Source organism: Sorex araneus, chromosome X (genome assembly GCF_027595985.1).
Source record: "Sorex araneus isolate mSorAra2 chromosome X, mSorAra2.pri, whole genome shotgun sequence".
Classification (NCBI taxonomy): Eukaryota; Metazoa; Chordata; class Mammalia; order Eulipotyphla; family Soricidae; genus Sorex; species Sorex araneus.
The window spans coordinates 367,691,209-367,706,169 of NC_073313.1; the positions used below are offsets into that span (position 1 = coordinate 367,691,209).

Genomic DNA, 14,961 nt, shown 5'->3' on the forward strand with positions numbered 1-14,961 from the left:
GTTCGAGCAGGTGCCCGCAGTGTGCACAGGTGCGGGGTGGACAGGGGGCAGAAGAAAGGGCCTTTGCTTTACGTGTTAACTTAACTTGTTCTCTCCCTGTGGTGCCAGCCAGGTGAGTCCCACGCGAGTCTGCTGTGGAGTCACCGCGCTGGTCACCTCCCAGGCCAATCTGCCGCGGAGTCACCGCGCTGGCCACCTCCCCGGCCAGTCTGCTGCGGAGTCACCGCGCTGGCCACCTCCCCGGCCAGTCTGCTGCGGAGTCACCGCGCTGGCTCGCAGGGAAGGGCTTCCGTGGCCAGAGAGACTGCTGGGATACGCCACCGGCCTCGCTGGTGTAGCCTTGCTTGGACCCTGGGCCTGCACAGGGTCCCCGGAGCCCCACCAGGCAGAACAGGCAACAGTCCCGGCCCCCTGCCCCACCCTCCTCCCTCGGTCTCCGGGAGGGACACAGGGTTAGGGTTCGAGGGTCAGGGGTGGCCAGACTCGGGCTGTCTACACTGCCTACATTTTCCTGGGACACTGCCCTGGCCCTTGGGGGCGCTGGCGGTAGATGCTCCATTGGTGTTTTCTTCTGTCCAGCCACGGGATGAAGCCCGTCCTGTCCACGCAGACGGAGCTGCAGGCCGTGGTGTCCGAGCACGTGCGGCAGGGGGCGCGTTTCCCCGAAACCTCTCCGGCCCGTGGAGAGGCAACAGTGGAAAGCGCTCCTAATTGGGTGGGTTTCGTGAGCGGTCCCGACCTGAGGATAAAACTGGTGAGGTTAGGAAGAAGGAGGCTCAAGACAACACATGCTGATCAAGAGCGTGTTTATTATCAGTCATGCTGGTTTTATACCTTTCTTAGCAGGGGGTTGGTACGTGAGTTGTCAGTCATCAGGGAAGTGTCTTCTCAGACCAAATAAGGAAAAGTTCGGGGTGTTCTTTGGTGGGCTACAATATTCTCTAAGAGTCAGTTGAGAAATAGTGGGGAGGGGAAAGAGCGGTCACGTAGACAAGGGTTTATCTGGCAGGAACATCTGTCAGGAACGTACAAGGTTTCCTAAGCTAGGGTATGGCTTTTAGTGTAAAGGAAGGTGTTCTTCTCTACGGGCCCTGAGGGTCTCGTGGTTAATTGTCCTGGACTACTTTTACTTCTTGAGTTTAGCTATTTCCTTTGTCACAAGGGCACCTGTGCCTCAGGTTATGCAAACGCTGGTAATGGAATTTTCCGGTTTGTACAGAGTAAAGGTTGGGGGGCTCCCTTTTGTTCAGGGTCCTAAACAGTCCCCAACAGGAGGGGGCGGGCCTGGCCCACGGAGATTTCTCTCTGCCGAGGGAGAAGAATCACAGGGCGGGAGGGTTCTGGATCCGAGAACTCTTAGAGGACCAACTCCGCTTCCGGGGGAAACAGACGACCGCTGAGGGTGGGGGACAGACTAGGAACCTTGCGTGCAGAAGACGGGCTCTGGGGACTTGCGGTCACCCAGGCTCTGGGGACTGGCGCTGCAGAGTTCCCCTGAGCGGTGGCACTGTTGCCTCACGGCCACCTGAGACATCAGCGCAGTCCCTGCAGACTCTGTCCTCCCGAGCGGAGCCGTAGCACTGCGGACGTCCACTCAGAGGGCCGGAGCGCGTGCTTTGCCGGAGACTTGCCACCCAGCGCTGTGGGGGTCCCTGAGGACCGCTGGAAACAGCCTCCCCTCCCCCAGACCAAACAGAGTGGGGCAGACAGGAGGGTCTGAGGAGAGGAGCCGGCAGGGGAGCGTATTCTGGGGCGAGCTGCGGTGGAAGGAGTTCGGGAAGCGGTTGGGCTGTTTCTCTTTCAGCAAGGGCTTCTCTTGCTGAAAGGGGTTTTGTTTTATTTGAGACACTTGGACCTGCCCGTTTCAGAACCTGGAAAACCAGGACCCTCCCAAAGAGATCCGGAGCCAGGGAGATTGGTCAGTGTGCTGACAGGAGGCGGGAGGGAAAACGTCGGGTTCGATGAGAAAGCCCTTTGGGTGCTCAATTGTAGCATGGGTTCTGCGTGGAGCAAGTTCTTTTTCTTTTTTTTTTTTTCTTTTTGGGTCACACCTGGCAATGCGCAGGGGTGACTCCTGGCTCTGCACTCAGGAATTACTCCTGGCGGTGCTCAGGGGACCCTATGGGATGCTGGGAATCGAACCCGGGTTGGCCGCATGCAAGGCAAACGCCCTACCCGAGCCCCGGATCGAGTTCATTTCCTCTCACTCGCCTCCCCTCTGCTCAGATGCGGCTGAGCTGGGGCCACTGGGTCCCCCCAGAGCAGGCTCAGGGAGGGTGCGGCCGGCCTCGCGCTGTGTTTGGGGGTGAGCCCGGCTGTGCTCCGGCCTGGCTTTTGGGGAGGACGGTGCCTTGCCGGTCTCAGCTCCGAGACTCCCCCGTGATCTTCGTCCTCCGTGGAAACAGGGGCTTTTCTTTCTCTTCAGTCCCACGGACTCACAAGCGATGCCGAAATGGTGCTTTAGTGTGATGACTCCCTCTCTCCTTCTCCTCCTGGGAATACCCACCATGTGCTCGCGTGTTTATTTTAGTCCTCAGATTCCACATGTCTGGGATTCCTGGTATATTTTATTTCAGCGAGTTCACGTGGAGTCTGAATCACCATATAAATCTGACCATACACATTTAAAATAAGCATTCTGATTTATTGATGTTATATTAATAAACTTGACTTGGCCCGGCTCTCTACGGGAAAGTTGCGGTGGCATGACAGAGAAGCTTCCTCTGCTCTCCACCCGGCCCTGACTCATATTGGCGTTTCCTAGACCCCTGCTCTGTTGGTCAGAAATAAGTGAGCCTTGGCATAACCCTGCTAACTAGTGATTTTGTTCCTATTTGACCAGTGTGTGCACATGGGTCCTTTTTGCATTCCGTGACACCATCCAAAGAGTTACGGGACCCTTGTCACGTCTGGTTTCCTGCTGTTGTTAGTTTTTATTCTGCCCTTGACACCGTTGGAAGTATCCTGTGGGCGGTCACGGGGTCTGGGTCTCTGGGCGCCTTTCTGTGGTGGGGCTAGAGTTGGGGGTCTGGGAAGGAGGCTGTCTGGGAGTCACACTTTGTGAGGAATAGGACTTTTTGGGGTGATATTTTTTTTGCATTTTTTGGATCACACCCGGCGATGCTCAGGGGTTACTCCTGGCTCATGCACTCAGGAATTACTCCTGGCGGTGCTCGGGGGACCACATGGGATGCTGGGACTCGAATCGGGGTCAGCAAGGCAAACGCCCTCCCTGCTATGCTATTGCTCCAGCCCCATTTTGGGGGGGTGATCTACGACGGGATGGAAGGGAATTCTGAGCTATCTCCAAGTGAGGAGGGGTACATGTGGCTTCCTCTTTGGGGGGAATTTTTCTCCAAGAGAAACTTGTTCCTTCTTCCTCGTTTGCTAAACCATCTTTCCGTTAGGTTTTATTTTGCGGCCACACCTGGCTGTGCTCAGGGCTTGATGCCTGGCTCTGTGTTCAGGGGTCACTCCTGGCAGGCTTCGGGGACCACCTCTGGTGTCAGGGGTCCAACCTGGGTCAGCCACGTGCAGGGCGAGCGACGCGCTGTACTGTCTCTTGGGCCCTCAGCCATCTTTCCATCTTTAGATTCTAATTATCTGAGGTCGAAGCATGGGAATGTCCCCAGTTTAACAAAATAGTAACTGGAAGGAGGGGATATTTCTGATTCAGGTGATTAAGTTTTTTGCGGTGCCAGGAGCCAAACTCAGGGTCTCATATAAAAGTGCCATCTTGGAGCACTTCCTAAAACTTACCGTCCTTTCTGTAGTTCTTATGACTCTTATTTTTAAGGAAGCCTGTAATAGTTTGGCAATATTTGTAATATTATTAGCATTTGTTAATGAAATGATATTTATCAGCCACAGCTACCCATTTGGATTCACGATTGTGGCTTTATTTCTGGACTCAGGTCTGTTCCGTTGGTCTGGGGAATATTTTATCACAATATTATACTGTTCTGCTCATGGTAGTTTTGTAGTATGGTTTCCAAGTGGGGGCATCTGATATGTCCCTTCCCTTCTGTTCTCTCAATCTAATTTTGACAATTTGACTCTTTGGTGGTGCCATACAAATCTAAATGTTTATTTCCTTAAATGCCATTGGAGTTCTGATAGGCATTGCGTTGTATGTGGACACTGGTAGCACAGTCGCACTGTTGTCCCGTTGTTCATCGATTTGCTCGAGTGGGCACCAGCAACGCCTCCATTGTGAGACTTGTTACTGTTTTGGGCATATCGAATATGCCACAGGTAGCTTGCCAGGCTCTGCCGTGTGGGCAGGATACTCTTGGTAGCTTGCTGGGCTCTTTGAGAGGGACGGAGGAATCGAACCCGGGTCAGCTGCGTGCAAGGCAAACGCCCTACCCGCTGTGCTGTCACTCCAGTTCATGAACATTGGTAAAAGCTATTTAAAGATTTTAAGGAACCGAATTCCTATTAAAGACTGTTGATTTGGGGGCGGTGTGGGGGCCCCCAGGTGGTGCTCAGGATGCCCAGCAGACCCTCCCAGAGACTCTTGGCCAGCTCAGCTTATGATTCAGAGTGAGAACTTCAGGACGGGGTGTTTCTTGGGTCCTGTGGTCTGGCGGTGACCCGGTAGTACCGGGGGTGACTTAGCCCTAGCCCTAACCTGGCCCGATCGCACGTTCCTGGAGGCAGTAAGGATTCGGTTCTCTGTGTCCTTTATTGCACAAAGGAGAAACTCAAACACCCGAAACGCCTGTGACTTGCCTGTGAACCCTGGACTCACGCTCCACGCTGCTGCCTCTCACCCGCCTTCTGTCACGGAGTCGAGCAGTGTCCCTCCCCTCTCTCAAACATGTTCCAGAGCGTTCCCAGGTCCAGCGCCACGGTTGCTACGTCGTGATAAGTGCCCCAAAGGTCGCGTGTGAATGTCTTGCTTATACCTCAGCTTCACAGCTGGTGTCAATAGCACATTGAAACTTAAACAAAAATACCAAGCCTCTTTTTTTCTGTTTTGGGGGGCTTGGGGAGATGCCGTCCCTGGTGGTGCGGGTCCCAGCGCTGCCCAGGGGCCAGGGAGCCCACACGTACCAGGTGCAGCACGTGTGCTCGGCCTGTGGAGAATTCTATCCAGGAATTGCCGTGCCGAAAAGCCTCTGTGATTCTTGTGAGCTCCCGCATTCTGTGTAATGGGAGTGCAGTCGTCCTGACTCTTTACTTTGGTGCCAGTGGCGTGTCCTCGTAGCAGAAGAATCGGCGTTTCCGTAGGGACTCTGAGGTGACGTGGCATACGTCCAGACGAGCTGGCAGGCTCGGGGCCAAGCTCGTTCCTGGCCATGTGCTGTCAGCCACGGTCCCCGGCCGGGCTCTCGGGGGCGTCCTTGCCAGCGACCCTCACTACGTTGCGTTTCAGGAGCAGGGGGGGTGGAGGTTTTCTTTTTATAAGAACAATAGCGAGGAAGTAGATTTCCCCGGACTTTAATAACACTCTTTGCCGTCATGCTGATGGGTCTGCAGCTTTGTGTCCTGTTAACTCCAGAAGAAACCCCCCCCAAAAAAAAAAAAAAAACCGTGAGCAGATATTCTGGGTTCCAGGGTCTGTTCTAGTTCGTGGCACAGGCTGGTGCTTCAGATGATGATTTAAACGCGCTTGCCTGGGCTCGGGTGGCCAAGCACACGGAGCTTTGAAACCCCGAGCCAGGGAAGAAAAGGCCCATTCAGCCTTCCCCAGTAATGAGACCCATAAATCAAGCCAGTGAAACTGGAGACACGGCGAGCCCTGGGCTCCGGTTTCACGCACCTCCGGGGAGTTCTGTGCCGGCTTGTCGGGAATGTGCCGCCCCGGTGGAGCACGAACCCCACGACATCTCGGGGCAGACCAGACAGAGTCAGGCCCCTCCGGCAGGGGCCAGAGCAGGGCCGCGGCTCTCCAGGTGGGGGGACGCGGGCGGTGCTGGCCCGTGGGTGCACACGTGTGCCCCCCCCCCACGGGGGACGGCTTCCCGCTCAGCCCACGGCGCCACGGTGCTCTGGACATGGTCTCGGGCTCTGCACTTTGAGCAGAGACGCTTTTGAGGGGGGCGGAAGGGAAACGACGGGGGGTCTTCTCGAGGCGTGGGACACATCCCCGCAGGGCCGAAGGATGGCGAGGACAGTCTCTGAGCCGGCGCTCCCCGGCCCCGTGTGGGCTCTGTGGCCGGCCGCTGCCCCCGCCCAGTGGCCGAAGCCCCCAGGCTTCTCGGGGGCGTCGCAGCCGGGGCGGCAGGCCTGCTCTGCGTCAAGCCGGCAGCTCCTCTCCAAACGCACTCAGACGTGGACGGTCCTATTTTTAGCCGCGGTCTGGTTTTACTCCACTCGCTTCTGTTCAAACGCTCAGCCCGGGATTATTTACGTTTCCATGCCCAGGCGTGGCGGGGGGAGGAACTGGGGTTCCAAAAGTGTGTCCGACGGACGTCCCCGGAGCGGGACGAGTGTGGACGGGCCGGGTGGCCACGCCATCCTTTTTCACTCCCCTCCCCTCCCCCACCTCCACCGGGATGCGCTCTGGGTGCCTAAGGAGGATCCTTCGATGCCGTTTGCTGTCGGGTGTTCACGCGTGTGGCGTGGGCTTGTTTCCGGGAGATGCGTGTTGCTTCAGGTCGCTGGGAAACGGGTTCAAGCCGCAGGTGTGTCAGCTCAGTGGATCTGCCACGGAGGTTCATGTTTTAATTCGGACTTTGAATAAACCGTATTAAGGGCTGAGCATATTGTGTTTGTTGGAGGGGACTGAGGGGAACGTGACCATCTAAGTTTTATGATTTTAATCAAAAAATTTATTTATGGTCTGGAGAGCTAATCCAGGCTCGGATTGGTCCCCCGGCGCCACATATGGTCTTGCAGGCCCCGCCAGGAGCGGTCCCCTGAGTGCGGAGCCAGGAATGGGCCCCGAGTTCTGCTGGGAATGATTCCCTATTAAAAAAAAAAGAGAGAAAAAACTGTATTTGTGATTAAGATAGACAGATTTTATGGTCTTTAATGGCATGGTATGGAATCATTTTCAGCAAAGTGGATTATTTTCATATTTAAAGGAAAATTAGGAGGTCAGAAAGGTTTTCAGACTTAAAAGTCGGTTTACATTTTGTAAACTCGTGTTTTAGAGCTGTTGGGGTTTTTGTTGGCAGCGTTTAGCCATTACAAATGACATCACTTTTCATAAATTCTTTTCTGCAAGAAAGGTCTTTGTAAACATTTGAACAAATGAAAACTGAAACTAATTGTAGCCCCGTCCTGGGCTGTATCATCGTGCGTCTAAGAACAAGGGTGCTTTTCTTAGTACTGAGATGGTGGGCCCAGCTCCCTCCAGCCTTGGGGAGAGACCGAGGGCTGAACGATAACATGATTATAACACGTAGCAGTCTCTCTTGGAAGGTTTCATCTCGCCAGATATCTCATCCTTCCCGTCTTCATGTCTTCTTTAGGCATGCTTTCAGGATGTAGAGTAACTATTGGCTTGCGGTGTGTGTGTGTGTGTGTGTGTGTGTTTGAGTGCGTGATATGTTCACACACATGATTGCACTCTTTTTACATGTACCCTTTGTTTTTTTTTCCTTTTTTTCAATTGAATCACCGTGAGCTACAGTTACACAGCTTTCATGTTTGAGTTTCAGTCATACAATGATCAAACACCCATCCCTACACCAGTGCACATTTCCCACCACCAATGTCCCCAGTATCCACCCCCACCCCCCCGCCCACCCGGTCCCATACCAGCCCTGCCCCCACTTCTATGGCAGACAATTTCCCCCATACTGTCTCTCTGCTTTTGGGCATTATGGTTTGCAATACAGATACTGAGAGGCCGTTACGCTGGTCCTTTCTCTACTTTCAGCACACGTCTCCCATCCCGACCGATCCGCCCAACCATCACTGACTTAGTGACCCCTTCTCCATCCCAGCTGCCTTCTCCCCGGGTCATGCGGCAGGCGTCCAGCTATGGGGCAATCCTCCTGGCCCTTGTCTCTACTGTCCTTGGTACCCTTTGTTCTTTGAGGACCGTGCACACTGGTGGAATCTGAACCACCAAGATTAAGTTTTTACCTAAAAGTTCTCTCCTGCCTTTCCCTGAGCTGTCCCTGACACAAGAACTCTTTTGAATGTGCCGTCGCTGAACCCCTCTCCCGCTCTCGAGCCTCACAGGAGTGAGTTAGATTGGACGTGTAGGTGGACGCTTTCATTTCCTTCACCTCACTGTTTCCGAAGCTCGCGCTGTGGCCTGAAGGAGGAGTGCGTTCTCTCGGTGTTGAGTCTTGTCCTGTTGCGTGAGCAAGCGCAGTGCTGATGCGTGCATCCGTTGATGAGCACTCGGGGGTGTTGTGGGCAGGAGAGACCATGAATAACCGTCCTCTGCACATCGTTGCGGGGAGGGTCCATGAACATAGCACTTTCCATTAACGATATGTGACACTCAGGAGGATGTTCATGGAAGACTCAGGTTGAATAAGCATCTGGTGATCTCTGTCTGAACACAGCACCGCGGGTAGGGTGTTTGCCTTGCACGAAGCTGACCCGGGTTCGATTCTTCCGTCCCTCTCGGAGAGCCAGCCAGCTACCGAGAGTATCCTGCCCGCACGGCAGAGCCTGGCAAGCTCCCCGTGGTGTATTCGATATGCCAAAAACAGTAACAGCAAGTCTCACCATGGAGACGTTACTGGTGCCTGCTCGAGCAAATCGATGAGCAACGGGACGACAGTGCAGTGCAGACCTCTGTCTAAAGATGCTCTACAGTGCTTGCTCTCTCACTCCCGTCTTCTCCCTTCAGCGCGGATCCCGTTCTTACTGTTTGCCTTTACACTCTGCAAGCCCGTGCTCTCCTGAACACAGCATTCCTCTCCTCTCCCCTCACCTCTGCGTGAACTCCATGCAATAAAAACTATCTTGCTTAAAACAAAGCAACAACAGCAGCAGCAACCCAGTGTCCGATTTTCCCAAGAGTGGGCGCACATTCCAGCTGCACCCTGATTGGTTCTCCTAGGAGTGAGTAATGTTCCAGCTGGGCCCTGGCTGATCCTCCCACGAGTGGGCAGATGTTCCAGGTGTGCCCTGTTTGAGTCTCCTGAGAGTAGGCGAGTGTTCCACTTGCCACCGTGTCTGCACCAACATCTGATGTTGTCAGTTCTCATTTCCTGCTGAGTGTGCAGTGGTATCCCAAGACTTCATATGTGTGAGGCCACTGGGCTGCATCCAGCCCGTTGATTATATTTTCGGTTGAAATTTCCCTGATAACCAGCAACAGTGAATGCTTTCGTGCATGCAGTGATCATCTGTAATGGTGTTCTGATCAGTCTTTTGGATATTATTATTATTATCACTGTTTTTTGCTTTTTGGGTCACACCCGGCGATGCACAGGGGTTACTCCTGGCTCTGCACTCAGGAATTACCCCTGGCGGTGCTTGGGGGACCACTTGGGATGCCGGGAATCAAACCTGGGTCGGCCGTGTGCAAGGCAAATGCCCTACCCGCTGTGCTATGGCTCCAACCCCTAGTCTATTAACTTTCCTAAAATGACTTTTGAGCACACGTTTTCATGTTTGAAGTCTAGATCTCCGTCTCCATGGTTGGTCTCCGTGTGTTTCCTAAGAAACATGCTCCCCCTTCTAAATTAGACAGTTTCCTAGAATTTATTCTGGAAGCATTATACTTTTAAAAAAATGTTGGGGGTGGACCTCCCTCGCAAGGGGCAGTTCTTGTCCACTCGGGCCGGTGGTGCAGTGCACGTTCTGAGGGGTGCCATGGGACTGGGCACCCTGGGGGAGCTGCAGGTGCCCAGGGCCACACCAGACAGTGCTCAGGGGTCTCCAGGGCTGTACCTGGCAGTGATGGGGAACCTGTGTGGGGCCAGGACTGGAAACAGGTTGGGCGCGTGCCAGGCACGTGCCCTAACCTCTGTGCTTTCCAGCATCGTGGCTTCAACTAACATTTAGTTCCGTGATTGACCTTGAATTTGTATTTGTGGGCAGCTTGAAGTAAGAGTCACCCTCAAGCAGCACCCGCTGGCCTCGTATGATTCGCTCATTTATTTTCCCCTTTGGGGTGTTCGAGTAGCTTTTGTCAAAGTCAGCCGACTTTGTGTGTATCTCCCTGGTAGCATCCAGCCTGTTCTACCATTTACGTGCTTTTTCTCAGGATAGAATCCTAGTAAAACATTTTCTTTTGCACTCTCAATTTAAGAGTGTCTAGGAGTCTGAGAAGAAACGTTGGGAATTGCTGCTGTCGGTCAGTGTTGGGATAACCAACACCTAAGAAATATTCTCCTGATCCATGAACATGGTAACTCTCTACTTCTGTTGTAGTTTTCACTTTGGATTAAAGAAAAAGCCCTGCAGTTAAACGTGTTGAAAGTATTATGCTTTGAGACTATGTAAATGGGTACAGTTTTAGAGAGAACTCAGTGAGGTACCGCTACTTACAGGGAGGAATGCATTTACTTCACATGGGCCTGGCCTTGCGTTTGTAAATTCTTCTAAATCCAGACCTCAGTCTGGTCCTTGTCAAAAATGGAAGACTCTGAGAGTTTGTTCTGCTGGCAGGTTAGGAAATGAAGCCCCTTGTGGTTTCACGGATCCCGACAGAGGCAAGACCCCCGGGTGTCAGCACCGAGTGAAGGGCAAGGCCTGTGAGGGCAGCCTCACTCAGGGCAGCGCGAGCTCCCGGTCCACTGCCCAGCTTGTAGGAGATTGCAAGTAGCCAGAGGAGTGCTGCTAACACAGTGCTACTCTCTGAGCTTCAGAGTGACCTGTGAAGGTGGGGGCAGGGGCAGACAGAGACAGAGGGAGACAGAGAGAGACAAAGACACAGAGACAGAGACAAAGCCAGAGAGACAGAGACAAAGACAGAGAGAGACAGATACAGAGAGAAATAGAGAGAGACAGAGAGACAGAGAGAAACAGAGACAGAGAGAGACAGACAGAGAAATAGAAAGAGAAGAGAGAGACAGAGACAGACAGTGAGACAAAGCCAGAGAGACAGAGACAGAGACAAAGACAGAGAGAGACAGAGACAGAAGTAGAGAGAGACAGAGAGACAGAGAGAAACAGAGACAGAGAGAGACAGACAGAGAAATAGAAAGAGAAGAGAGAGACAGAGACAGACAGCGAGACAAAGCCAGAGAGACAGAGACAAAGATAGAGAGAGAGACAGAGACAGAGAGAAATAGAGAGAGACAGAGAGACAGAGAGAAACAGAGACAGAGAGAGACAGAGAAATAGAAAGAGAAGAGAGAGACAGAGACAGACAGCGAGACAGAGTCAGAGACAGAGATAGAAACAGAGAGAGACAGAGAGAAATAGAGGGACAAAGAGAGACAGACAGAAAGAGAAGAGATAGAGAGACACAGAGACAAGGAAGACAGAGACAGAGAGATAGAGCAGCGAGATAGAGACAGAGACAGAAACAGGTACAGAAAGAGACAGGTAGACAGAGGCAGAGACAGAGACACAGAAACACAGAATCAGAGACCCAGAGAGAAAGAGCGACAGAGAGAGACAAAGATAGAGAGAGAGACAGGGAGATTCATTTTGTGGGCCGCAGGCACGCCTGCTCGTTGCCCTGGCGTGGACACTGTCTCCCGAGGCTGGGTGCTTTCCCGCCGTCTTTGAAAAGATCCACCAGACGGGGCTGGAGCGATAGCACAGCGGGGAGGGCGTTTGCCTTGCACACGGTCAACCCGGGTTCGAATCCCAGCATCCCATATGGTCCCCTGAGCACCACCAGGAGTGATTCCTGAGTGCAGAGCCAGGAGTAACCCCTGTGCATCACCAGGTGTGACCCCAAAAGTGGAAAAAAAAAAAAAAGGAAAAGATCCGCCAGAGCAGAGGGGGTGTGGGACACGCAGCGACGGCAGACGGAGAGCCGGAGCCGCCTGTCCTCTGACGTCAGATTTCCCCCAGCGGGGGGTCCTGTGCGCGACCTCAGGCTCTCGTAGTGAGGGTTCAGCGGCGAGGTCCCGGGTCAGCGCCTGCCTCGGCTCTCGGCCGTCCATGGGGTGGTTCTGTCCAAGCAGACCTGCGACTGAGGGCGACTGAGGTGGGTCTGAGGTGAGCAGGCTGGACTCAGGAGGAGAGCAGGTTTACTGGGGCTTCTGTCACCCCATCGGTTCTCTGTCCCCACCCTCGGAGGGTCTCGTAGACCCAGCGACGTGCTGTGTCTGCTCGGCCTCCCGAGGGGGAGGGTCGCAGTGATAATGACGTCATCGTGCCGAAGTGAACCAAGGCCACGTCGGTCAGAGGAGGAAGGGCGGGCCGCTGGCCTTGCGTTAGTTCGCCCGGGAGTGAAGACGGTCTTACTCTCCCCTCCGGTCACAGCTGGCAGCGTTGGGGGACCAGGTGGTATCAGGACTAGGACCCGAGGCTCCTGCATGGCAAGACTGTGCTCGGCCCCTTCCAGCCGCCTCCCTGGCCCTAAAAACGTGCCTTTAGAGCCTTTCAGTGATGGAAACACAGTGGCCGAAACGTTTGTGACACAGAACTCGGAAATGGATGGATTCAGGTGCCACCGCCCCGCGTCTGGGGAACACATCGTGGGCCCCGAATCACCCATGTCTGGCTGCATTTTCTCAGACATGGGTGGGGGGTACAGTGAGCCAGGCGTCGCGCCCCCTCAGCCTGCAGTGGCGGCTCCACCCGGGCAGAGGGGCGCGTGTTCCCTGAGAAATCAGCACCTTGGTTTCCCTTCGGCGCCTTCCTGGATGTCCGGGTCAGGAAGGCGGGAAGGCAGACTTCCACGCTGCCCCGGAGGCACCCGCGAGGGGGATGAGGCGGCCCAGGCCTCCACGGACCCTCCTCCCGGCCCCTCCGCTGACCTCAGCCCTGCCTCCCTTCCGCCCTGCTCAGCAGGAACGGGAAACCGAAGATGGAGACGAGCAGAGCCAGGCGCTCAGCAGAGCAGCGTTCATGCCCAGAGACGGGAAAAGGGCAGTGAGGCTGCCATCGGGGAGAGCCCCGGGTGGGCGTGCTGGCCGCGCCCGGAAAGCCCCCCGTGGAAGGCGAGATCGCAAAGGCGTGCTCTGTGGCCGCCGCTGAGGAGATGCGTGTGAAGATCGCGGGCCTGGCCCACGCCCACCGGCCAGCTGTCGAGGGAGCTCCAGAGGGCCCGTGGGACTCTGTCCCCCGCCGCGCACCTGGCAGCTTCCTCGGCGCTTGGGGGGTTGCCTGATCACCCTCATCCCGCGCAGTTCCCTGAGGGATCAGTGTGGAGGACGAGGGGCTTGCCCTGACGCCAGCCCCAGGCCAGTCTGCACCGAGTGTCCCTCGGGGAGTAGCCGGTCAGGGAGACCAAGGACGTGGCCGTGGGCTCTGCTCGGGGCCCGGGCAGCTGGGGGTGGACGCCGATGCGAGGCCGGAGAAGGCCGCGCTGGACACGCGGGCAGAGCTGGGATGGAAGGCCTCGAGGCCTAGGGCTGTTCTCACCACCACGTCCTTTGTGGGTCTGCGGCCGTGTCTTAGGGGTCGGGCGGTGGTGCCAGTGGGGGGTCCGGTGCCCTCCCGGGCTCACCCTCAGCTCTGTGAACGTGTGTCAGGAGGCGCGCGCGTGGCGGACCGCACCAGACAGTTCTCACGTTGTGTTTTGATGGATCTAAGTCGAAGCTCGCGGCTGAGGGAAACGTCTTGGGTGTGAGGAGCTGCCTGGAACCATCGTGTGTGGTTTCACAAACGAGTTGCTGCCGCAGCCTGGTGACGAGTGGGCGCAGAGCCGGGGGACAGCGCTTGTGTGGGACTGTGGGACTGAGGTCGGGGCACTTAGCTCGGTGGTTCCCAGTCTCCCAGCTCCAGCGAACCCTCCTCTTCCCCCCAGCCCAGGCACTTAGTGCTGTGACCCGACAGTGCAGTGGTCAATGGCCCGATGACCTCTGATTCAGGTGACAAGTGTGGCCAGTGTCCCGGGAGCGACAGACTGCCTCACGTGCTTCCCACGTGATCCGAGCTTGGGGAAACACGAAGTCTGGAAAGACTCGGAGAACTAGACTGTCCGCACCGCAGATGCGGCTCTTGTTTCTTTTTTTTTTTGCCTGGGGTAGTTTTTGGGGAGGCTCTGCTGGTGGTGCTCAGGGCTCACAGTGAGGGGCCGGGGCGGCGTGTTCTTGCTCAGAAAGACCCCCAGGGGGAGGCCGACCCCTGCTCTGACGTGTGTGGGGGCAACTGCGCACAGGACAGGCAGACGCACAGCTCAGGGGCACCCCACTCTGGGAGCGTGGGAGGGGGAGGGGAGGACGGAGAGGAGGGAGGGGTGGGTGGGGAGGGGCGGGGAAGGGGTGCTGGTCCCGCCCGTCCTCTCCACCTTTCCTGGCCCTGTCTGTCCTCTGTCTCGGGAAGCAGCTTGCAGCCCCGGGGTCCCGCCGTGGCGTGTGGGACCCCCATTCCGGCCTCCCTCCGGGGGCGCCTGCCCGCTCACGGAGACCCCTTTCCCGTGCCCCAGCCTCAGCTCAGGGTGCAGGGCGGATGCCTTCAGAGACCCCCACCCCACCCCCGGCTCTCTGTCCTGTATTCCTTTTTTTTCCCCCTTTTTGGGTCACACCCGGCGATGCACAGGGGTCACTCCTGGCTCTGCACTCAGGAATTACTCCTGGCGGTGCTCAGAGGACCCTATGGGATGCTGGGACTCGAACCCGGGTCGACTGTGTGCAAGGCAGACGCCCTCCCCGCTGTGCTATCACTCCGGCCCCTGTCTCGTATTCTTTATGGTGGTGATGGGTTGCGGGGACACACCAGTGAGGTGGAGGGGACCAGTTGAGGCAGTGCTTGGGGGGGGGAAATACGTGGGATGTCGCCCAGACTCCTGCCGGCCCGCCCGCCTGGCCCCAGTGGATGCGGGTGGCTCGTCCTGGGCGAGGTGGGGCGGGGCAGGGCGGGGCGGGGCCGTGCTGCCCTGCAGGATGATGACAGGCGCCCCTTGGGGGCTCGGTCTACGGATCCTGCTGAGACCCCAGCCTGGCCGGGGGCGCTAGTTCATGGGGTGGCCTC

The 14,961-nt window shown here is 56.0% G+C and overlaps 1 protein-coding gene across 1 annotated transcript in view; it reads left to right on the forward strand.

The window, feature by feature from the left end:
* Positions 1–14,961, forward strand: part of LTBP1 (latent transforming growth factor beta binding protein 1) — a 259,047-nt gene that overhangs the window by 40,425 nt on the left and 203,661 nt on the right. The gene's annotated exons all lie outside the window — the stretch shown is intronic.